This window comes from Piliocolobus tephrosceles, chromosome 4 (assembly GCF_002776525.5).
Source record: "Piliocolobus tephrosceles isolate RC106 chromosome 4, ASM277652v3, whole genome shotgun sequence".
In the NCBI taxonomy this organism is placed as follows: domain Eukaryota; kingdom Metazoa; phylum Chordata; class Mammalia; order Primates; family Cercopithecidae; genus Piliocolobus; species Piliocolobus tephrosceles.
This window is the reverse complement of record NC_045437.1, coordinates 109,837,968-109,860,732: the sequence shown is the minus strand read 5'-3', so window position 1 is coordinate 109,860,732 and position 22,765 is coordinate 109,837,968. Positions and strand designations below refer to the sequence as shown.

Genomic DNA, 22,765 nt, shown 5'->3' with positions numbered 1-22,765 from the left:
CAATGGTTGTTCTGGCTTAAAACTCATTTCACAAAAGATAAAGAATTATACAGTTCTAATTAAGGTTTGGGAGTAATAGTTAAAACTGGTTTTCCCAAAGTACTTTTCAGCTGTTCCTGCACAAGGAGATGAGTAAAGAATTTGCTCAGGATCTGTGATGAGCTGGACGCTGGAATGAGGACCAGAATCCAAGCTCCTGACCCCAGACCCAGCTTAGATGATAAGGAGCTTAAATACTCATACTGGAGTTTGGTTGTTCTCGAAGAGGGATTTATGATCCCCAAACCAGGAGCTCCTTTCTCCCCTGGTTGCTTTCAGGACCTTGTGCTGACGCACCTACTCCCAGGAGGCAATCCTGACTGATTTTACTGCCCTCCAAACCAGTCTTTATGTCAGCACTTCTGAACCGACTTTAGTCTTTTGTTTCTTTGTTATTTCTTAAGAGTGAATTTCCTTTCTCCATGTGACCTGAAATATCTTGAAGGCAAAAGACACTTCTATTTATGACTGTGCTTCCTTGACCTTCCTCTCCCACCCTTCTCCCTCTGTACCCCTCTTCCTGCCTCCTTGCCGCCCCTCCCCTTCCGCACACAAGTGGAGGCCCAGTGCAGGAAAACCTCAGCCTCCTGGCATCAGGAAGGTTTCAAATTCTCACTGGTAATGGACACACCCCCTCTGGAGGAGCTGGGCTGAAAAATTACTGACCTGGACAAATGCTCCTGATTCAAATGTAAATTCAGACTTAAAAAATAGACCTGGTGATATTCAGAACTTACAATATCGTTTAAACAGACTGGCTTTCTCTGTGAAGATCACTCTTTAGGGTCCCTGAAAAGGAGAGGCCAGGTGGGAAATGCGAACTGCTTCCTCAGGGAGGAGAGTGCAGGGCTCTCCACCAAGTGCCCCCTGGAAGCTCAATGCCTAGCAGCGCCGGGCACCTTCCGATTGCATCTGCGAACCTAAAGCCCTCAGATGTTTATGCAGCTCTTTGCAGTTTTAAAAGGGTTCCCACACACATGGTTTCACCTGATCCTCATGAGTGCCTTGCCAGGGGTGAAGGCCAGGTTTCACTGTCCTCGCTGTATGAAGAGGAAACCAGATCCCTGGAGTCCACGGAAATGAGAGGAGCCAGGATCTGAGCCCACACATAAATATTCATTGAATTCAACTAATACAGAAATATATGATTATTTTAAGGTAAACAGAATGTCCTTAAGAAGCTCATAATCTAATTGTGGAGAAATGTTCAAAATATTTTTTATTATTTATTTATTTTTGAGATAGAGTTTTGCTGTGTCACCCAGGCTGGAGTGCAGTGTTACGTACTCCACTCACTGCAACCTCCGCCTCCCGGGTTCAAGCGATTCTCCTGCCTCAGCCTCCCTACTAGCTGGGATTACAGGTATGTGCCACCACGCCTGGCTAATTTTTGTATTTTTAGTTAGAAATGCGGTTTTACCATGTTGGCCAGGCTGGTCTCAAACTCCTGACCTCAGGTGATCCGTCCGCCTCAGCCTCCCAAAGTGCTGGGATTACATGCGTGAGCCACCGCACCCAGCTCCAAAATAAAAATAATTAAAATAACCGTACAAGGAACGAATAAGGCAAGAGCAGACATACTTCATTCTGAAATGAGGCAAGACAGTGCTGTGATGTTTTAGGGAACTGAGGTAACTTTTATCCCATGACTGAACTGAACTGAAATTTCTGTGTCCTCCACCTCACCCCATTCCAAGTTTCTGCTGAGTATTCTGGGTTTTGCTAGAATTCCTTATGGCACATAAAAAGTCTTCAGCTCTACACCTTAGCCATGGCGATGTCTGGGCTTGTCACATCATCTTCAGTCCTGTATTTACGGTGCAACTCAGGGCCAAAACAAAAAATAATTTTTTTTTTTTTTTAATTTAAAAAGTCACAGGAAACATGAAAAGGGGGAAGAGGAAAATTTGTCTTCAGTGTTCCAGGAAAGTCCACCCTCTCCTTCTAGGGGTGGATTTTAGTGGATCTAATGAATCACACATGAAAAGAGACGAAAAAGAGGAAGGAGTTTCAGGAGAGTATTGACCAGGTCAAAGGAGAGGGTGGGGAAAAGAGCCATGAAATAATTGGGAGACAAACTTTTGGGGGCTTTTGACTGACTGGATGTAGGAATGTTGTGGAAGACTTCTGGCCTGCCATTTCCTGAGAATGGGACTGCTGAGAGAGGAGCTGGGAGGAGCACTGCAAATTTCGCTTTGGACACGTGAGTCATCTGTGAGGGGACCAAGTTGGGAAGGCAAGCAGGGAATTGGACATGTGGGCCTGGAGCACAGAGAAGGGGCTTCAGCAGGCCTATTTAGGTGTTGCCATGGTTCCAATGTTCCCTCCAAAACTCATGTTGAAATTTAATTCCAAAGTGGCAGCATGGCAAGGTGGGCCCTGTAAAAGGTGATTGGATCATGAAGGCTCTATTCCCACTAATGAATGGATTCATCATGGGAGAACTGGCAGCTTTGTAAGAGAGGAATAGAGACCTGTGCTAGCACCTTAGCATGCTCAGCCCCCTTGCCATGTCATGCCCTCAACCCCTCAGGACTCTGCAGAGTCCCCACCAGCAAGATGGCTCTCACCAAATGCAGCCCCTCAACTTTGGACTTCTCAGCCTCCAGAGCTGTAAGAAATAAATTTCCTTTCTCTATAAATTACCCAGTTTAGAAATTCCCTGTTTTTAATTTTTAATTTTTTGAGACGGAGTCTCACTCTGTCGCCCAGGCTGGAGTGCAGTGGCGCAATCTCAGGTCACTGCAACCGCTGCCCCCCACCCCAGAGTTCAAGTGATTCTCCTGCCTCGGCCTCCTGAGTAGCTAGGATTACAGGTGCCTGCCACCACGCATGGCTAATTTTTATATTTTTAGTAGAGATGGGGTTTCACCATCTTGGTCAGGTTGGTCTTCAACTCCTGACCTCGTGACCCACCCACCTCGGCCTTCCAAAGTGCTGAGATTACAAGTGTGAGCCACAGCACCTGGCCTCTGTTTCAGATACTCTGTTATAAGCAATAGAAACAGAGGAAGTATCTTTGACATGGAGTGGATACTGGAAGCCATGTGACTTCTGTGGGATCATCTCGAAAGAAAGTGTACAATGAGAAGACACAAGGGCCCAGGAAAGAGCCCTAGGGAACTCAGCATTTGCACAGCAAGTACTGGGTGAAGGGAGAAAAGGGAGAAGCCTGTCAGGAAGCTGAGGAGGAGCAGTCAGAGGAGGGGAACCCAGGAGAGCATGCTGATATGGGAGTCAGAAGTGTGTCAGAAGAAGGAAGCAGCCGACAATGTCAGAAGCTGCCAAGAGGCACAATAACATTGAGGGAGGAAGTGAGTGTGGTTGTTTCTTTATGGGCCAGAGTTTTAAAATACCAGGATGAAAGGGCACCTAACAAATAGCAAATACACTAACTTTTGTATTTTGTACCTACCAGACTTCAGACTAAAAAAAGCACAAAGAATACTTGCCAGCGTAGGGAGAAGCCAAGGAAATTACAAGATATCCAGTTTCTGAAATAAATTACAATTATCATCTGAATAGTGTGAAAAAATATACACCTGAAAAAATGTGTGAAAATGGCCAAAAAAACATTGAAAATCAAGGTCACTGGGGGAAGACTTTTACCGCCAGTTATTAAAATTTACTATCAGCTGTACTGACTAGAACAGCTGCCAGAATAGATAATTCAACAAGCCAAGATGGGAAGCCCTGAGACTTGAGCTTGGTGGGGACCGTACGTAGGCCCTCTGGCTACCTTCTTTCTTGATAAATAGGTCACACGTCTAACTCCCTTGCAATTAGGTTCACCCACTCAGGTGCCCTTGAGTTAGACTTGAAAGGCAGAAGACAGCAGAGGCCATTTTCCTGCTGCTTCTGATGTAGATGCGAGGCTTCCATAGGAAAGAGGGTCCACCTGTATAAAGAGCCCAACAACCATATTCTCCAGATGGTCAGTCCCTCTTCGCCCCCCTAATCCAAATGACAGTCTGAGAGACTGACCATGGAGACTCCACCTGCTGGTCCTCCAGGTGGAGTAACTGATAACAAAAATCTCTAGCTTACTCCTAAGTGTTTATTCTGAAGGCAGAGAATGTACAGCAAGATTAGACTTTTGGCCCAGCTAGCGCTGACTGTGCAATATCAAAATTGCACGTAAACAGACTTAAAAAGCAAACGACAAACTGGGAAAATGGCTGTAACATAGGTAACAAAGGGCTGATATTCTATAGAGTTCTTGCAAATGAATAAGACAAAGATGAATCCAAGTAGGCAAAAGATATGCGCAGGCAATCTGCGAAAGTGATGCATAAAAACAGGTTCAACGTTACTAGTAATTAGTGGAATAAAACTGAAAACAACAATGCGAAACCACTGTTCTGTCATATTAACAAAGCTGACAAAAAATGGTGTGACAGTGCAGGGTGTGGAGAAAAGTTGATGTCGAAGCTGTGCTGTCTATGTCTTTCACATTAATCAAACGCCTTCAACAACGAGCACCCCTTTTGACACGAGTTCCTGGACTTTATCCTTAAAAAAAAAAAATGACGTGCACATAGATTTAGCTACAAGTAATTTTGCAAAAGTGAAAAGTTGAAAACAATCCAAATGTACAAAAATAGGGGAGATAATTATGGTATATTTGTATAATAGTATGCCACTTGGTCATTAAAAATACCATAGGAGTATATTTTTCATAGGCTCATTTCTGGCTGCTGGTGTTACAGGTGGTTTTTGCTTTTTTATTTATCATTTACTATTTTCCTGTAATTATTGTAAATTGTTAAATAATAATGTATTAAAACTGGCAATTATATGGTGAAAAGGAGAGAAGTGCATTAGTAAATTCTGAAGCAACTGAAATTGTAACTGACCATTAATAAATAAACATCATTACATACTAACATTTACCTTAAACTAGATTTCATTTTTCTACTATGGGAGGAAAGACCTAAAATACAAATTGACTCGAATTATAGCAAATAAAGTTACAATTCAGGAATATCTGTCTTTGAACTGTGAAATTTGTACCTGTTATATGTGTGTGTGTGCGCGCGTGTGTGCGTAAAAAATATTTGGAAAGATATCCATTAGTTTAAAACAGTGGTTCCTTTCAGCAGGGTGGGATGAGAGGGAGACAGGAGACAATTTTTCGTTTACACAGCTCTGAATGACTTGTTATAATAAGCATGAAAAATCGAAGGTCACTTAAGTAAAAATGGTTATAATTATGAAAATACTTAGAAATATGTAAAGTCTCTATTGTATGATTAGAAATCATAATGCAAAATATGTATACTGTACTTGCAACTATGTTCATATATTTCCATGTGAGAGAAGCCTGAAGGGCAATACTCTAAAATGAAAATAGTTGTTCAAGTTCATTCATTCGTTCATTTATTCCACAAATGTGTGCTGAGCTGCTACTATGTGCCAGGCAACTGTTGCAGGCGCCTGGATACAGCAGGCAATCAAAAGTCAAATGTGCCTCCACTCAGGGAACTTAAATTCTAGTAGCGGGAGACAGACAATACATGGTAAACACAGCGAGTATTTTAGGAGGTGGTGAGTGAGTGTCGTGGGAAGAGTGGAGCAGGCCAAGGGAGACCAGCAGTGCTCTGGGTCAGGGGCACGTTTAAATAGGTTGGTCAGGAAAGGCCTCACTGAGGTGACACGGGAGTAAAGATTTGAAAGAGCTGAAGAGGTTAGTCCTGGACACGCCTGGACGGGGGTTTTACAAGCAGACAACAGCCAGTGCAGAGGCCAGTGCAGCTAACAGAGGAGGCGGACAGCAGGTCAGATAGCTAGGCAACCAGTGGGTTGTCCGGCTCTGCGGCCATCGTAAGGACACTGGTAAACTGAGGAGCCGCTGCGCAGCGTGGAGCACAGAAACCACAGGATCCCTGCGGCTGCTGCATGGAAACCCAGCGACTGGGAGGGTAGGGAGGGCAGGGAGACCTAGGTGCTCAGGTGAGGGATGAAGGGAGTGCGGACATGCTGAGGCGCTGCATCCTAGACACAGACTGAAGGTAGCGTCAACAGGATTTCTAGTCAGGTTGTGTCGAGGGTGTGAGAGGGTGAAGCTGGCTCTTCTGGTTCTGGCCTGAGTAAATGGAGCCGCCATTAATGCTGATGGGAAAGACAGGTGGGCGGAGCGGGTTTGGAGGTGGGGGAAGAAAGGGTCTTACTTTCTTCTTCCTTGGAATAATATATTCCAAGCAAATACAATTAAGCAATATATATTTTCTCCTTTAAGAAAATTCCAAATATTATGGTATCGTTCCAAACAAAAACATTATTTCAAGAGTCCTGACGCAGCAACCATTACATTCCCAGTAATGAGAACGTTCAGTCAGTCCGTGCTCCGGAGAAATTCCACGACAGAACACAGGCCGGGCCGAGATCCCGTCGTTCGAAAAGCGGGGCAAAAACGGAGGCTGCAAATCCATGCCCAGTCCTGGTAAGATGCTCGAAAACGTCGGGAGAGAGCTGCACAGGAACTTCAAAAACGAGAAGCGGCTCCTAGGATTCAGGGTGAGGGAAAACCGCGGGGCACATGTGGAACTCGGGGTCCGACGTCTGAAGGAGCGGAGGCCGCTTCCGAGGAGCCCGGGGCACCACGGGAACGGCCGCGCCGGCCAGGCCGCCCTCCTCCCGGCAGCCTCGGGCAGGCCGCTCCCGCGCCGCGACGGCGGGCCCGGCCACAGCGACCAACAGCACCTGTCAGAGATGCAGCGAGAAACGGCCGCGATGAACGAACTAAAACCTTCCTCCACTACTGGGACACAGCTCGCGTCCGAGGAAGCAGCACACACAGGCCGAGGGGCTTTCCGAAAGGCTTCGCGGCGCGCCAGGACCCGCGACCAGCACAGGGGCCCCCACCCTTTTTGAGAAGCCGGGTCAAGCGGGCCGTTGCTGGGCGACCTTTGGGCGGAGGCAGAGGGCAGGGCTGCCCCGCACAGGTTCCGCCCCCACTTCAGCGTCCTCGCCCCGCCCAAGCCCCGCCCAGCACCCCAAGGGCCAAACCCCCGCGACGCATGCGTGCTTCTCCCCGCGCGCCTCCACCTGCCGTGCGCTTCCGCCGCTGGCCAGGCTCTTCTGCCCCTCCCCCTCCTGTACGGCCGCTACTCTGCGCCCGGCTTCGTTCTCACAACCTGGTTCTGCCCACACCTGTCCTTCAGCCTTGTGAACAGTGGCTGTAGAACAATCTCAGGCCCTGCAGACCCACCTCCCTTGCTCCCGTTGTGGCGGTGGTGAAGGGCTGGGGACGTGGGGTAGAAAAATCGGCAGGATGTGGGAGGCCGCAGCGCCGGGGCCCACTTCCGGAGGACGGGCGGAAGTGGCTGCGGTGGATGGTGGGAGGGGGGAAGGAGTGCTAGGGGAGGGCCGGGCCGCTGGGGGTCGAGGGGGTGGGGCCTGGGCCGGCGCTGGGGATCAGGCTTGGGGCCTGGATTGCTACCCAGGCGGGCCGCGGCTCCTAGCCGAGGCGGGGCGGGCGGGAACCAGGTAACGAGCCGGCTCAGTTAGGGCGAGGGTCGTCAGCAGGGCGGCCGGGTGGGGGTCGGAGTCCAGGGAGGGTCGCAGTGTCACCCCCTTCTCCTGTGAACACGGGGTACCGGGTTCCGGGGAGAAGGGTGGGAGGAGTTAAATTCTTGGAGGGGGTGGAGGTCATGTGGACGCCACGCCCCTACAGGAGGAAAGGATGGAGTGTGTGTGTCTGTGTGTGGGGATGTGTGTTTAGGAATAAACTTGGAGAGGATGGGGCGACAGGGATGGGTTTCCGGGCTGAGAAATAGGAACACTGTGGGGCTGCTGCAAGCAGGACTTGGGCCTTAAACATTCCAGGAGAGTGTTCTCTGGAGTAGCCCCGGGAAGGACTTTAACAGAGGTTGGGAATTACATCTCTGGCACAGTTTTGCAAGCGGAGGGGGAGCTTAGTCGAAGGAAAAGGAGCAAAGAATGCATGTAGAAGATGCCAACATCTCGGTCTGGAAAGGATTCATTAACTAGTTTAGTTGAAGAGGGCTGGTGGACTAAAACACTTAGCACCCTAAGAAGCTTGGGAGATTCGATTATTATGTTGCGCTTTAGACAGGCGGGCAGGAGAAAGGGCGTTCTTTTCTCGATTTCTTCAAGACAGTCTCCGGTTACTTTTCTGTGGCGAGAATGGGTACGACCCATCTTTTATCCTGAATCATGTATATGTTTGTACATATATAATGTTTATATTGTATGTGTTTGTATATAAACACTTGATGAGGTGACTGTGTTCTGGCGTGCGATACCTGAGTTAAGTAGGTGCTTCGTATAACCTTGCGGAGTGTTTAAAGTTGTTTGATGATAGAGCCTAGTATGGACTCTTAGGTGGGGAGTGGAAACTAGAAGTTTTTAGGACTCTATTTGGGTATGTACTAGATTAGAGAGTGTTATAATGTTTAAATGTTCTGCAGGTTAACACGAAAATCTGCCACCTGGGCCATGCCGCTTCTAAGGCCTGTTTCTTATGAACCTCTGCAGAAGACAGATGGGCCAGTTCTCACAGTGGATAACTTCCCCTGCCTGAGCAAGAGATGGGATAGTATCCGGGATCTGTCCATCACCAGACTCTGAGCTTAATAAGGCAGCTGAATGAAGGGAGGTAACGGACCCCTGAGAGGGGCACTGAAGTCTGCAGTGGGGGGGGAGGGGCCTGGACACACCCCTTCCCCCCCAGACTCCTCCCCGTCAGGGTCAGCTCAGCCATGGACTTTGGACCTGGATAAGAAGAGAGAAGCTGCACTTTGGTGGATCTGATTTGGGATTATCGGTTTTGAAAATGGAGTGTTGAATGGGGGTTTGATGATCTCCTGGGGAGCAACTGAGACAAGAGGAAAGGTAAGGCTGCTGTCTCATTTCCCATGTAATGTCTTACTGCCTGTGTGCAGAAGTTGTTGAGCGGGCGAGTTTGCGGAGGCTGTTATTCAGGAAATCTTATCCAGATGGGGACACTGGAAGCTACACCTCTCCATTACTCTGTCCCGGTGTAGACTTGTTCCCACCTGTCCTTACCCAGGCTGGATGAGTGCCTTGTAAGGGGTTGTGAGCAATGGCAATTGAGAGGTTCGGCCAAGGAGAACATGAAAATAATTCAGGCTTCCGAAGGGAGGTTGGATTAGATTACCTTTAAAGGCCCTTCCAACACTGAGATAATAGGATTCCAAGTCAGTCTGGGTTAAGACTGGAATGGATTACCTAGGCAGAGGCAGCTGCTCTGTTTTGGGGAGCTAACTGAAGAGGACTACTGGTGGGAGGAGAAGGCGGGAATGGTCTAGATCACCTCCTAAATTGTCTCTCTTCGTCTTTCTATAATAGGAGCTTAGCCCATGAAAGCTCAGGAAAAGAGCAGAGGAACAGAACACAGGTTTGGGAATCAGGAAGGAGTACTTGTGTTCTAGCTTTGACTTTTTTAGTCAATGTACAACCCTACACAGGCTATGTTCTCTTCACCTACAAAATGGGGAACACTGACTTTCCAGGTCCCTTACAAGTTGTTACAAGGAGCAAATGAAACAATAAAGGATTTTGAAAAGTATCGGGGCCATGTACATAGGAAACAATAACATTGATATTGCTACATGTGCCTTAAAAGCACAGAAACAACTGAATCAGGAGTTCTCTTTTCTTACTGAAATAGTGTGCTGGCAGAAGCCTAAGAAGATGTCCTTAGTTAAAAGCCTGAATTTGTTTCATCATCTTGTTGTTAAGCAGTACTTGGGATCATCAAGTTGTAGAACAGGCGAATGGATCCAAGGAGAACTTGGATTGAAGATTCTTGCAGATACTACATTGGTCCTTAGGGCTCTCCAGTCCAATTTCAGTGTGCCTCTTTGAGGTAGCTGGTTAAAGAGGGGGTGGAGGTATGCCGAAGCCTTGAGGGCAAGTGTCTGGCTAGGAGTTGGTACTGCATTTCTTGAAGTGAGTGGTGGTCTTTGCCTTCCTGTGCCATATCCTCGTTATCTTTCCAGCTCTTTGAGATGGTGTTGTTTTCCAGACTGACATCTTTTTGCCCTTCGTATTTTCTCAGGCTGTATTCCCACTAAAAGCAGCCCTGTTTGTCTTTATCTTCTCGCTTCCTGTCTGCTCCCTCCTTCAATTCCAGTTTACTTGTGCCAAGATGCCAGCTTTTCCCAGTGACCACACACAACAGAAAGGAGAGGTGGAGCACGGTGTTGGGAATTTTGAGAGACAGTAGGATGTCTGGGCAAAGGGCAGGAAGCCTGGCTTCTGGCACGTCTCCGCCTCTCCCTAGCTCAGTAACACCTAGGCCTCACGTGTTCCTTGAGGATGGGTGCCAGGGAGGTCATTTGCAAACTGAAAATCCTGTACTTACACCTTACTTTCCCTGTTAAATTTTTTTCTTCCACCCCCTTCCCCAGTCTTTCCTTTTTTGCCACAGGAGTTTTCCTCACTCCCTGCAGCGGCCTGAGTGGTGGGCGGTGGCCTGGGTGGAGCTGCTGCTCCCAAGCTGTTCTTTCTCCTCTGATTTGATGCCTGGGGCAGCCCCTTTGAGGCCAGGCTGCTCCTTTATAAGGTGTGGGTCTCAAGGTGGATATGTCACCTTCCCCAGCTTCACCCAGCACATTGCTGGTGTCAGTCTTTGCTTAGACACAGGGGTCACAGTGGTCCCTCAGGGATATGTGATGCCACGGTGCCTCCTCAGCCATCTCTGGGATCCCAGGTACCAGGGAGTTGTGTATTTGCGTAGTGCTTCTATCATGTGATCCATTCAATCTGTTTTGTCCGTTTTCCCTCATCACTTTGTTGTGAGGAGAACACAGCAGAGATTCTTTTCCCAGTTTGAGGGGAAGCTACGGAAGCCCTGAGTGGGAAGGGTTTGCCTAAGGGTAGAGTGGTCGGCACTGAAATCACCTCCCAGTACTGTGCTGTTTCCACAGCATCTGACCTGACAAGGGCCATCTGGGTTCTGCAAACCTCCAGGGAGAGAAGCTCTGTGCCTGCCAGACAGTCTCTCTGGTGGAACATTTCCTCCTTAGAGTGAGCAAGCATTCCTCTCCCTGACCTTCCCACCCTCCTGCCCTCCACCTGACCCTTCCATGAGACAGTCCTTTCAAGACAACCGTTGGCTTTTTCACAGGGGCACCAGGATGCCAGGGCATAGCACTCAGCAGGTGTCAGGCTACTTAGCCAAGAGCAGTGATAGACTTCACCAGACTGTGTGTGTGTGTATTTCTTTTCTTTCTTTTTTTTTTTGAGACGGAGTCTTGCTCTGTGGCCAGGCTGGAGTGCAGTGGTGCGATCTCAGCTTGCTGCAACCTCCACCTCCCAGGTTCAAGCTATTCCCCTGCCTCAGCCTCCCAAGTAGCTGGGACTACAGGCACGCGCCACCGTGCCTGGCTAATTTTTTGTATTTTTAGTAGAGACGGGGTTTCACCATGTTGGGCAGGATGGTCTCGATCTCCTGACCTTGTGATCTGTCCGCCTTGGCCTCCCAAAGTGCTGGGATTACAGGCATGAGCCATGGTGCCCGCCCATGTGTGTATTTTAACTCAATTATTTATATTCTTCTTTATTCCAAAAGGAATTGTAGGTGGCTAACCAAAAGTTACATTTCACAGACATTGTTTAGTGATTATTATGTTAATCTTTCCTCTTTGACCTGGATGAGATGAATTTCTGGGTCTCCATTGTGGGGTGAGGGAAAGTGGCAAACAGAGAGATTGGGAGGCAGGGAGAAGGGAAACAAAACACTGATTTTAAACATTTGCTTTTACTTTTTTTTTTTTTTGAGATGGACTCTCACTCTATCACCCAGGCTGGAGTTCAGTGGCATAGTCTCTGCTCACTGCAACCTCTGCCTCCCAAGTTCAAGTAATTCTCCTGCCTCAGCCTCCTGAGTAACTGGGACTACAGGTGCATGCCACCACACCTGGCTAATTTTTGTATTTTTAGTAGAGATGGTGTTTCACTATGTTGGCCAGGCTGGTCTCGAACTCCTGACCTCGTGATCCACCTGCCTTGGCCTCCCAAAATGCTGGGATTATAGGCGTGAGCCACCGCACCTGGCCTGCTTTTACTTTTACTGATGTTTTCATTTTAATTTAAGGGCATGAATTCTTTTCAAATTGTAAAAAATGTCAGGGATCTTGGGCATGGTTTATGGGAGGGCCATTTCCTGCAACAGTTTTCACTTCCTTTTCATCTTTTCAGTTCTCTTTTGTTGGTGGTGGAGTGGGCAGGAGAGTATTGTTCCTCCTAATTCTGGTTTAATCCTGTGACTGTTTATCCTCCTGTTTTTTCATTTTGCACATAATCCAATCCCAAGCCCACCCCCAGAATCCTGGGCCCTTGTTTCTATCCTTCTTACCGCTAATCACTGCTCCCTATGTAACCTCTATCAAGATTTCAGAGCCTCTTTTTCCCAGGTCAGTTTGGCACTCATTTACCCTGGTTTCTTGCCTCTCAGACCAAGTGCTTTCTTTTGCCTCCATCACACCCATTCTGATTCTCTAACCAGGCCCTTTCTTTTTGAGATGGTCTCTTGCAGTCCGGGAATTTCTCCCTTTGGATCTTCCTGTGAGCCTTGGGATTTAAACAAAGAGTGGTAGAGAGGGGTGTGCGTTACAGTACACAAACAGCCCTCATACTGTTTCCCCTTCACCTGCCTTAGATGGAGAAGCATCAGAGTTAGTGGTGGGAATCTGACATCTCATGGGCTGATCTTCCCCCACCTTTCAGCACCCCCTGATGTCTCTCCTTTCTCCTGGAAGGTGATTTTGGCTCCTCATGTCTTGGATCTACAAAACAGTGTTTCCCAGCCTTTTCACTTTTAGGAAACATAATTGTTTCTTCCTTTACGCCTGACACCTAGTGTAAGTGTGCAGAGCCCCCAGGCCCCGACTCTTGTTCATTAGAGAAACATAAGGCAGAGGTGACAGACAACTGGCCTCTGACTGGCACACCCACCTGGGCTCGAGGCTCCTGCCACAGTGCACGCAGTCAGCTAAAGTGGAGGCCACGGGCTTGGCGCACACTGCACACGGCGGGCTTTGGTGGGCTGCTCTTCTCTCCAGGTCTGGTCTCTGGCCACTTCCGCGGAGGCTTCAGGGCAGCGCCTGAGAGGACACAGAGCCCTCTTAGAGCACTGACGCTGTAGGATGTGTGCGAGGGTGGATGGGGGGGGGGTCGCAAGAGCGCCCGGTCTGAAACCTGGCCATGCTCCCCACCAGGTCTTGTGGCCTCCAGCACGCTGGCACTTACCCTGAGTCTCAAACTAGTTATCTGTAGAATGGGGATGATAACGCCCACTCCGCAGAGCTCCTGAGGCTTGAAGGAGAGGCCGAGGGAGGGTTTGGCCCCTGAGGCCTCTCACTATGCCTGGTAACCCTTTAGCAGTTTTGATTTAGGTCCTCGCCTCCACGCAGGGGCCCTTTGTTTCTCTAGAACCCTGCACGATTCGTGGTTTCATGTAGAAACAAGTTAGTGAGCAGTCAGTCAGTAACCACAGGCCTCAGAGTTCCGGGCTGCTCCGTGCTCTGGAACACGGGGGAGGGGTTGATGTCAGGGGCGTGGGTCCTGATCATATGGCAGCAGCCCTTCTAAGGGAAGTCAGCTACCCAGCAGCCAGTAGCCCTCGGCTATCCACCCTCACTACCTGGGATCCCATGGTGAGAGTGGGCATCAGGCTTCTGCAGAGGGCCAGGCCGGACGGAGCTGGGGGAGGGAGTGGGGGTGGCTCCTGGCTTGCACCGGCCTCGTGGAATCCAGGCCTCAGACCTGATCGCTGGCGAAACAGGCTCTGTGCGCTGGAGCCCCTGGTCTTCTGCGTCTCTCCTCCTCCTGGCCAGACTTTGCTCCTGGCTCAGCCACAGGTATTTGCTATGGAAGAGCTGTCCCTCCCTCCCCTGGGTGGGCCTGGGTCCACCTCCACCTCCTCTTCAGTTCCGCACCTTCCTCCCCTTGAAAACACCAGCCAGGCGCAGACCGGTTCTGGGCTTTTCCATGGCGCTCCCGCCAAAGCTTGTGACCGAGTCCTTCCCGCCTAGGGCTGGTGGGCCTACCCTGCTGGCAGGTCTCTCCCTGCTTTCTTTACTTAGAACTAACGCTCTCGTTCCCCACCCACAAAGGAAAAACAAAAGGGAAGAAGCCACAGCTGGCCCTGGCTTGCTTTGGCACAGGTGTTTTCCCCCGGCCCCGCGTCGGGCACCCTGGTTCCTCTTCTGTCCTTGCCCCACGCGCCCTGGGGCCCCCACCCAGGCTCCTCAGCCTCCCCTGGGTTGGGGCGGGGGACCGGCTCCCAGCCCTTGGCCTAGGGTTTGGTGAACGCCTTTCCTGGACTGCGGGCCCACTTGAGGCGCGGCTCCAGGCAGGGCGGCTGCGCTGAGGGGCCGAGGGCAGGGGTGGGGTCGGGCGTCCACCCTCAGGGTTGCGCGAGGGAGCAAGAAAGCCGACTCCCGAAGTTGGGGGCCTGGGAAAACTTGGGCCCTGGGTTGACTGAGAAGCGGCGGGGAAAGGAGGCGGGCCAGGAGGAGGGGGCCCGGCAGACGCCGGCCGGGGGGCGGGACGCGGAGGGGCGGTCGGTCCCGCCCATGAGCCCGCCCCGCCCATCCGTCCGCCCCGCCCCGCCTGCCGGGGAAGGGCCACGTTGCCCGCCCGGGCCGTCCGGCCCCGGCGCGCCGCAGGAAGGGCTGGCGAGTGGAAAGGCGAGGCGGCCGCGGCAGCGCCTGGGCACCGGGCTCGCTCCCTGCGACCCCGGGCGGGCCCAGTTCGGGGCCAGGACGTTGGGAGGCCCTGGTGAGTAGAGGTCCGGGATCGGAGGTCTGACCGGGGGAGGCCTCTCGGGCGCCGAGAGGGAGCCCCAGGGACGTCGGGTCGCCCGAAAGCCCCGGTGCCCGTGAGCGCTAGCGAGAGGGGGCTTGGCTGGGGAGCGGCCCGGGCCGACCCGGTCCCAGCTGCGCCTTAGTCCCTTCCCGAGCCGGGAGGGTGGAACTCCGCCTTCTGCTTTCGGAATCCCGGGCCTCCAGCTGTTAGAGGGAGGGAGGGAGGGCTCAGCGGACTGGGGAGGATGTTGTGAAACTCGGCCCAGGGCGTCCGTGGGTGCGGGGCAGGGAGGGGGTGGGAGTGCCCGGAGGGTTTGCGGAGCGAGACTAGGGAGGTGGCCTTTCCCCCTAACCTCACTCCAGCATCCTTTCCCCAAGTTAATAGAGGTTGATTCTCCTCAGCAGAAAGGAAATGTTGACTCAGTGTTGAAATATATATATAATAAATTGGCAAGAAAACTTTTCTTCCTACCTGTTTGCTAACGTGTGTGGAATAGAGAGCCCCGGGACGTGCAGTGCCCGCGTCTGATAAACTCTGTAGTAGAGGGACTGTGGCTGGCCCACTCTGTCTCCCGCAAGGCTGGAGCTTCACTTCGGTTAACCCTTGCTCCTGTAGCGGGTCTGCTGTTTTGTTTGAGAACATCACTGGCTGAGAAGTTGTCCAACTTTATTTTCAGTCATTTACAATATTTTTTCAGGCCATGTAGCCTTTGCTCTTACATGCTCACATCATCCAGGGTCTGCCTTCCATCAGGAATCACTGGGTCCTGGTCCTTCCCAATTCCGGGGACCATTGAGCTCACCTATATCCCTGCTTCTGTGTCTTATTCTCACTGTTAGAAGCACTGCAGTATGTCTGACCTCAGTGGCCTGTGTAACAAGGGAAACTCATTACTGTTTGGGGCATTAGAGAAATTGTCACTATCCTCAGTATCCAGACACTGGTACCTTGTGATGAACCAAATCAACCCTGTCACCTCATAGATGAGAGAACTAAGGTACAAGTGGGTCAAGTGACTTGTCCAAAGTTGCCTTGCTTGCTGGCTGGATCGTCTGAATCCCAGGCCTCATGCCTTTTGTGGCACTTGTATTTAGCTCTTCTTTTCCAGGATGAATAACCTGCATCCTTTCCCTCCTAGGTCTTATTCTCTAAACCCTTGAATTATTTAGTGTATCTTCTCTGACTACCTTTCTTTTTTTTTCCGTCCTGAAATTATGGGCCTGGTACATGATACAGGAGTCCAGCCAAGGTCTAAGAATGAACATGAAAGTAGTTCAGTTAGATTTCCATTATCTGTAACATGTCTATATTTTCTGGAATTTTTACGTAGTGCTTTTTAACATTAAGCAAAGCAGAGATGGGAAAATCTGTTACCATTTCTTCCACTTCTATACTTAATTTTAAAGCTAAATATAACTTCTCTCTTATTGCTCATGATTGGAAGTTCACTATCTGGTGTTCACTTGCTGTTTAAGCAACATTTTTTGCCAGATAAAGGAAATAGGCTGGAGAATACCATGGCATTAGAGTGTTAGAAAGGATCTCACAGCTCCTAGGCAGTCCTTCAAATAATTGAGAAATTGAGTGAGACCCATAGGGGTGGGTAGCACCTACCCAGATTTTGGCTGAAGGGTTTGGTACTGAAACCCACCACCTGGGTTTTGGCTGAAGGGGTTGGTACTGAAAAGACACACTTGTCATCTCTCACGCTGGTGCAGATGTCTTTGTACTTGGTGGTGTGGATTGGCTGTGTCACTTCCCTAAAGGAGTTGTGAAAACTCTAGAAAATGGAAGTCAGTTTTGAGTCTGTGCCTTGCATGTCAGTCTCATAATGATATCATTAGGTACTCAGGTCAGGATTAAGGACAGTTGTTCTATTTAAAAAGGAAAGTGTAGCAGATTGTGTTTTCCCTAAAGGGCCTCACCCGTAAGTATCCCCTTCCACTTGTAGTTATAGTTTGACATTGTCCACTTCCCACCCAGTGGTGGGGTTTGTGATTCTCTCCCCGTGAATGTGGATAGGAACTTGTGGTTCCCTTGACCAGTGAGTAAGACAGACCTGATCCAAGGCTGAATCAGGAACGGGACACACCTTCACCTGGCTTGCTCGCTTTCTTGGAACACTCCCCTTTGGAATGCAGCCACCACTTCCAGTACATTTCCAGGCCACACAGAGGGGTTCTAGCGAGCACTCCTGCCAGTAATGTCTCAGCTGCTGCCAACGTCATCCTACAGACATGTGAGAGAACCTGAGAGCCTCCAGGGGAGTCTAGCCTTCAACTTTTGAGTCTTTCAGCAAGGCCTCAGGCATGGTAGAGCAGAGACATCCATCCCCTCTGTGTTGTACTGTCCAAATTTCTGACCAATAAAAACTGTGAGAAAGAGTAAGTGATAACTGTTGTTTTAAGCCACTAAATATCGAGGTAATTTATTATGTAGGAGTAGATATCTAATAAGGAAGGGGACATGAGTGGAGACAGGGCCTCAGTATTTGGATTTTGAACTGAGCACAGAGGACAGGGAGGACGCTTGCCCTGCTTGTCAAGATTATCTAGATTCTGTTTTTCTCATTGCTTCAGGTACTGCTGGCTGCATAATGAATCACCCCAGAACTTAGTGGCTTACAGCAACAGAATCATTTTATTAACATCTCAGCTGTGTGGTTCTTGCTTGTGGTCTTTCACACGGTTGCAGTCAGGTATGGCTGGGGCTGGGATAATCTGGAGGGCCGTCTCCTGTGTCTAGCAGTTGATGCTGGCTGTCAGCTGGGACCGTAGCTGGGGTTGTCAGTTGGAATACCTAGAGGGGTCCTGTCCGTGTAGCAGGGTCCTAGGATTAAGCATCTTAAGAGGACCAGATGGAAACTACTGCCTTTTATGAGTTAGTCTCACAAGTCACATAGCATCTCTTCTTCCCAGAACCAAAGGGAGGGAGCACAGACCCTCAGCTCTGGAGCCAGTGGTGTCTTTGTCACTTGTAAGAAGAGCGTATGGAATGGGATATGTGCGGTCATCTTTGGAAAATGGAACGCGTCACTCTCTTGCTGCTGCTTTGACCATCTTTCTCCCTGGTTTCACTAATAGTGCGAGCAGTCTTCCATCTAGCCACTTGAACCTCACGCATGTGCCAAGCACTGTGACGGGCACAGAAGTCATAGAGTCTTCTTTCCTAAGGAGGAAGGTGGGAGTCAGGTGCGTGTGGCCACAGATTCTGTTATGGTGTAGAGAGAGTGCTATGGGAGTGTAGCCACAGGGAGGCCTGGCTCTGTCTGTGATGTTGCAGAAGGAGTCACCTGAAGTGGCCTGAAAGGATGTATGGGTGGCTGGCAGGGGGTGCCATGGGTCAGATTCCAGGATGAGGGACCAACTGGAGCAAAGACCCAGCAGTGTCCAGGTTTGCTTATTGGGGAAAAAGCAGCCTGCTGAGGCCAGAGTGCAGGGTCCATGGGGTGAGTGGTTGGAGGTCAGGTTGAAAAGGGATGTTTGAGCCAGTCTGTAAGAAGGGCTTTGTATGTCATAATAATGAGTTTGAGTTTTATTTTGTGGGCAGTGCAGCCTCTGATGGCTTTAAGGCAAGTTATTGTGACCAGACGTGCTTGTCAGGAGGGATGCACCGTTGCTGTTGGGAGGGTTTGTGAGAGGGAAGCAGGATGAGTGACAGGTGGACCAGCTGGGAAACTACATCAAGAGTCCAGACTTAAGACAGTCCTTCCTATGAAGGAGTGAGTTCAGGTTAACAGGCTGGAGGGCTTGACATGGGCTGCTAGCAGTCAGAGTAACTTTGTACTTCCATTCTCACAGTTTTAAAGTTTTTGGGCCTAGACGTATTTCAGAATTCAGAATTTTTGGAGTTTTGAAAAGGTGATCTGGTGAATTTACTCTGTAGTGGAAGATCAGAAGCAGCACAGCATAAGCCACCATGTTTATTTCTGTAGCAAAATGTATGAATAGCCACAGCAGGAGAGATAAAAGACTATAAATAGCCCCATATTAGATCAGATCAGATTTTAGCAAATGAGGTTGGATGAGACTTTACTGCCAATTGAGTTAAGAAAACTTCCGTTTTTTAGTGCTTCTTGGATTTGGCAGTTGCAGTTGAGGAACTGTGGATGTGTTTAGATCCCAGGCACGTCTGCTGAATGTTGAGGGCCCTAGCACAGCGGCTTGGTGGTGCTGGTGGAGCCAATCCCTGTCTTCATGTAGCTTGCAGCTGAGGGGGCCTGAGAGAAATCGAGCAGGTGGTTGTGCTCGTTGCTGTTGGTGAAGGGTAGGTGGACCTTATGTGGTCCCAGGCGTCAAGGAAGGCATCTTGGCAGAGACACGAAGCAGAGTGTGCCAGGTGAAGAAGATAGGGAAGAGCAGAGCTGGCTCAAGGGCACATGCACAGACCCCAATGGTAGGGTTGGCCATTGGGGTACCTGATGGGAGTGTGGTAGAATGGAACAAAGAGAATGGGGAGAAAGGAGTGAAGTAACTGGCCAGTATTTACGTGGTCATGCCGGGCACTGTTCTAAACACCTAACATGGCTTATCTCATCTGATCTTCACAGCAACCCAGTTTGAGTCTCAGAAATGTGACAAAACGTAGGGTGATGCCTCTTGGCTGTCTGGCTTGCCTTTGTTACTGCTGCACTCTCCTGATGGTGGCCTGAGCAGACCTGAGCAGTGCTTGCTGGAGGAGCAGGTCACCGCTGCTGGCCAGGGTGTGGGCTTGACCAGCCTTTTGGGCACAGCCAGCTGTGAGAGGGTGTGTGGCTCCTGGTTCATGTGTGTGCACACAGCACTAACTTCCAGGCAGAGCTGAGGATCCTATCCCAGGAATTACATGGGTAAACAGTAGGAAAATAGCACTGGAGCCCAGGATGAGCCTATGTGAAGAAGCAAGTGGGCTGGAAATAGGGGTGTCATGTACTCTTACAGCAAGAGGAGCAAGTTTGAAGCACAGGGCTGTGGGGTGGAGAACAACGGTCCAAGCACTAAGGTGGAGACCAGGGCTGGGCTGGGGTAGCTTTTCCTGTGAGCTCTCCAGCCACTCCAGATGTATGCAGATTTACTAAGTAAAAACCCAGTCAGAAGATTGCTTTGACCTGCATGACTTAGAAGGGTGGAGCAGGAGGTCCTAAGTGTCAGGTAGTGGGTGTGGGCCACCAAATTCTAATGTTTGGAGAAGAGCAAAAAGTCATCTAAAGGGTGCAGAAGTCATCTGGAGGGTCCCATGAGGCTTTGCCATAAGGGCTTACAGGTCGTTGGTAAGTCAGGGACGGGCTATCCCTCTAGCCCCCTTTTTTATTTCTTTTTTTGGGATGGAGTCTTGCTCTGTCATCCAGGCTGGAAGGCAGTGGCGCCATCTCAGCCCACTGCAACCTCCACCTCCCAGGTTCAAGGGATTCTCCTGTCTCAGCCTTCCGAGTAGCTGAGATTACAGGCGCACACCACCACACCCAGCTAATTTTTGTATTTTTATTTTATTAGAGATGGGGTTTTGCCATGTTGGCCAGGCTGCTGACCTCAGGTGATCCGCCTGCCTCGGCCTCCCAAAGCTCTGGGATTATAGGCTTGAGCCACTGAGCCCAGTGTGGCCCCGCCCTTCTAAGCCATGCAGAGCAGCACTTCCGTGAATAGAGTTCAGTCCCTCCTCTCCATCCCTGTCCTGTTATATAAAGTCTTTTTCTTGCACAGTCATTTAGGAGGCGAGAAGTTGGGAGACAGAGAATCCTGGCCATCAGATTAGAGGGGAGGTTCCAACATGGACAACATACTGAGGGGAGAGCGAAGAGGAAAGTGAAACTCTGCCGGGCGCCGTGGCTCACACCTGTATCCCCGCACTTTGGGAGGCTGAGGAGGGTGGATCACTTGAGGTCAGGAGTTTGACACCAGCCTGGCCAACATGGTGAAACCCCGTCTCTCTTAAAAATACAAAAAGTAGCTGGGCAAGGTGGCAGGCGCCTGTAATCCCAGCTACTCAGGAGGCTGAGGCAAGAAAGTTGCTTGAGCTTGGGAGGCAGAGGTTGCAATGACCTGAGATCATGCCACTGTACTCCAGCCTGGGCAACAGACAGATCGAGACTCTGTCTCAAAAAAAAAGGAGATAAAGAAACTGAAACTCTTCTCTGCATCACTCTTTTCTTCCACATAAAGTTTCTTAAAAATCAAATATGGGGATATGGCCCACAGCTCTGAGTAGCTTCATCCGTCTGTATGGCCCCAGCTGGGCACAGCAGTAAGGCCAACTGAAACAGTGTTTGCCCTGAATTCCTCAGTCACTTGATGACATGTATCTAACTGATCTATAGTGTATGAGCCCTGATATAATAGGAATTTAATTGCACAGTTACGTGGAAATGGACTTGAGGTTTCTGAGAAGACTGATGTCCTGGAGTCGTGGGGGTGGTTGGTTTCTAGGAAGAAGACAAGTGGTGGTGAATGCTGGCAGGGGCTGGAGAAGTCTCGCCAGGAGGGAGACAGAATCCAGGTCTCTTTAGACGCCCTTCAGGATCAGCCCTTTTAAGCCAGATCTGCTGGTTTGAGAGCCCAGAGCCTCAGAGATTAGATCGGAGGCCCCAGGTTTTGACCAGGATTAGAGAGTAGGCTGTGAAGCAGAGGGTAACTGGCAGAGCTGTTGGTGTAAGAGGGTGCATGCCTGAAGCTTCTGGGTGTGAAGGGAGATCAGAGGCAGGACAGTCAAGGAGTTATGGTCTGGAATGGCAGCTGGCTGGGAATTGGGGAGTGTTTCAGATCCTTTCCAGTAATGTGGTCTGGTAGAGCTTGGAGGGTGGGTGGGGCCATGCCTTTTTCTCAGTGGTTTCTGTCCTGGTTCCTTCCCAGAGCCTAGCAGAGAGCAGGTGTGTGATGCATGTCGTCAAGTGACTGACTGAGGAATTCAGGGCAAACAGATCATCTCAATTTGCCTTGCTGATGTGCCCAGCTGGGGCTACCCTGATGGATGAAACTATTCAGAGCTATGGGCAATGTCTACATATTTGACTGTCAAGAAACTTCATGTGGAAATAGCTTCAAACTTACACAAATTGCAAGAATAAAAAATAGTATAAGGATACTCGTACACACTGTCTTTACTCAGATTCACTTGTTAATATTTTGCTCCATTTGCTCTCCCTCTCTATGTATGCAGTATATTTTTGTTCTGAACCATTTAAGAAGTTGCATCTGTCCTGGCCCTCTACCTCTAAATACTTCAGTGTGTATTACCTAAGAATTGGAATTAATCAGTTATCACTGATACTTTAACCTACTGTCCATATTCCAACTTTGTCATTTTACCCAATAATGTCTTTTTTTAAAAAGTTTTTTGAGGTTTCATTGACATACAATTGATATAAATATGTGCAATAAACTGCATATAAAGTGTACAGTTTGATGTTTTCACAAATATGTGTGTGTGTGTGTATATATACACACGTGTAAAAGTATCACCACAATCAAGATAATAAACATACCCACCTTTCCAGAAGTTTCCTAAAGCCCCTGTGTAGTAACTACCCCACTGCCTTTCTCTGCCTCCATTCCTAGGCAACAACTGATCTGCTTTCTGTCATATAGATTAGTTTCTATTTTCTGCAGTTTTATGTCAATGGAATCTTAGTGTACGTGTTCTTTTTTATTTTTCCCAAAAAGACCCATATTGTGTAATTATTTGGAGATTGTGTTGTGCGTGTCAGTGATTTATTCAGGTTTTTTTTGCTGGATATTATTCCATTCTATGAGTAAATCACAATTTGTTTATCTGTATTTCCCTGTTGATGGGCCTTTGGGTTATTTCCAGTTTTGAGTGATTATGAATAAAGTAACTATAAACATTCCTGTATAGGTTTTTGTATGGATATGGCTGAAAGTAGGAAGTGTGGCATGCAGGAGAGACAGTAGAAAGGAAGTAGGGCATGCAGGAGAGACAGTAGAAAGGAAGTGGG

The 22,765-nt window shown here is 49.3% G+C and overlaps 1 protein-coding gene and 1 long non-coding RNA gene across 10 annotated transcripts in view; one reads left to right on the top strand and one right to left on the bottom strand.

The window, feature by feature from the left end:
* The first annotated feature begins 7,067 nt into the window (after window positions 1-7,067).
* The window catches only part of MGAT1 (alpha-1,3-mannosyl-glycoprotein 2-beta-N-acetylglucosaminyltransferase), a 20,128-nt gene continuing 4,430 nt past the window's right edge, over window positions 7,068-22,765 (top strand). The window contains exons 1-2 of one of the 9 annotated variants that reach the window (XM_023193567.1): window positions 7,068-7,136; window positions 8,472-8,895. The gene's annotated coding sequence lies outside the window, so the exon portion shown is untranslated. Of the gene's footprint in view, window positions 7,528-7,696; window positions 8,192-8,471; window positions 8,896-13,540; window positions 13,890-14,608; window positions 14,812-17,417; window positions 17,537-22,765 lie in introns of those variants that run through there. The other 8 variants (XM_023193568.2, XM_023193564.2, XM_023193566.2 and 5 more) reach the window with 8 other exon arrangements.
* On the bottom strand, window positions 12,000-13,952 carry LOC111527328. The gene is made up of 3 exons (XR_002726627.2): window positions 13,279-13,952; window positions 12,985-13,133; window positions 12,000-12,815 (listed from the first exon to the last, which is right to left on the bottom strand). It is a non-coding gene; the product is annotated as an uncharacterized LOC111527328 (long non-coding RNA).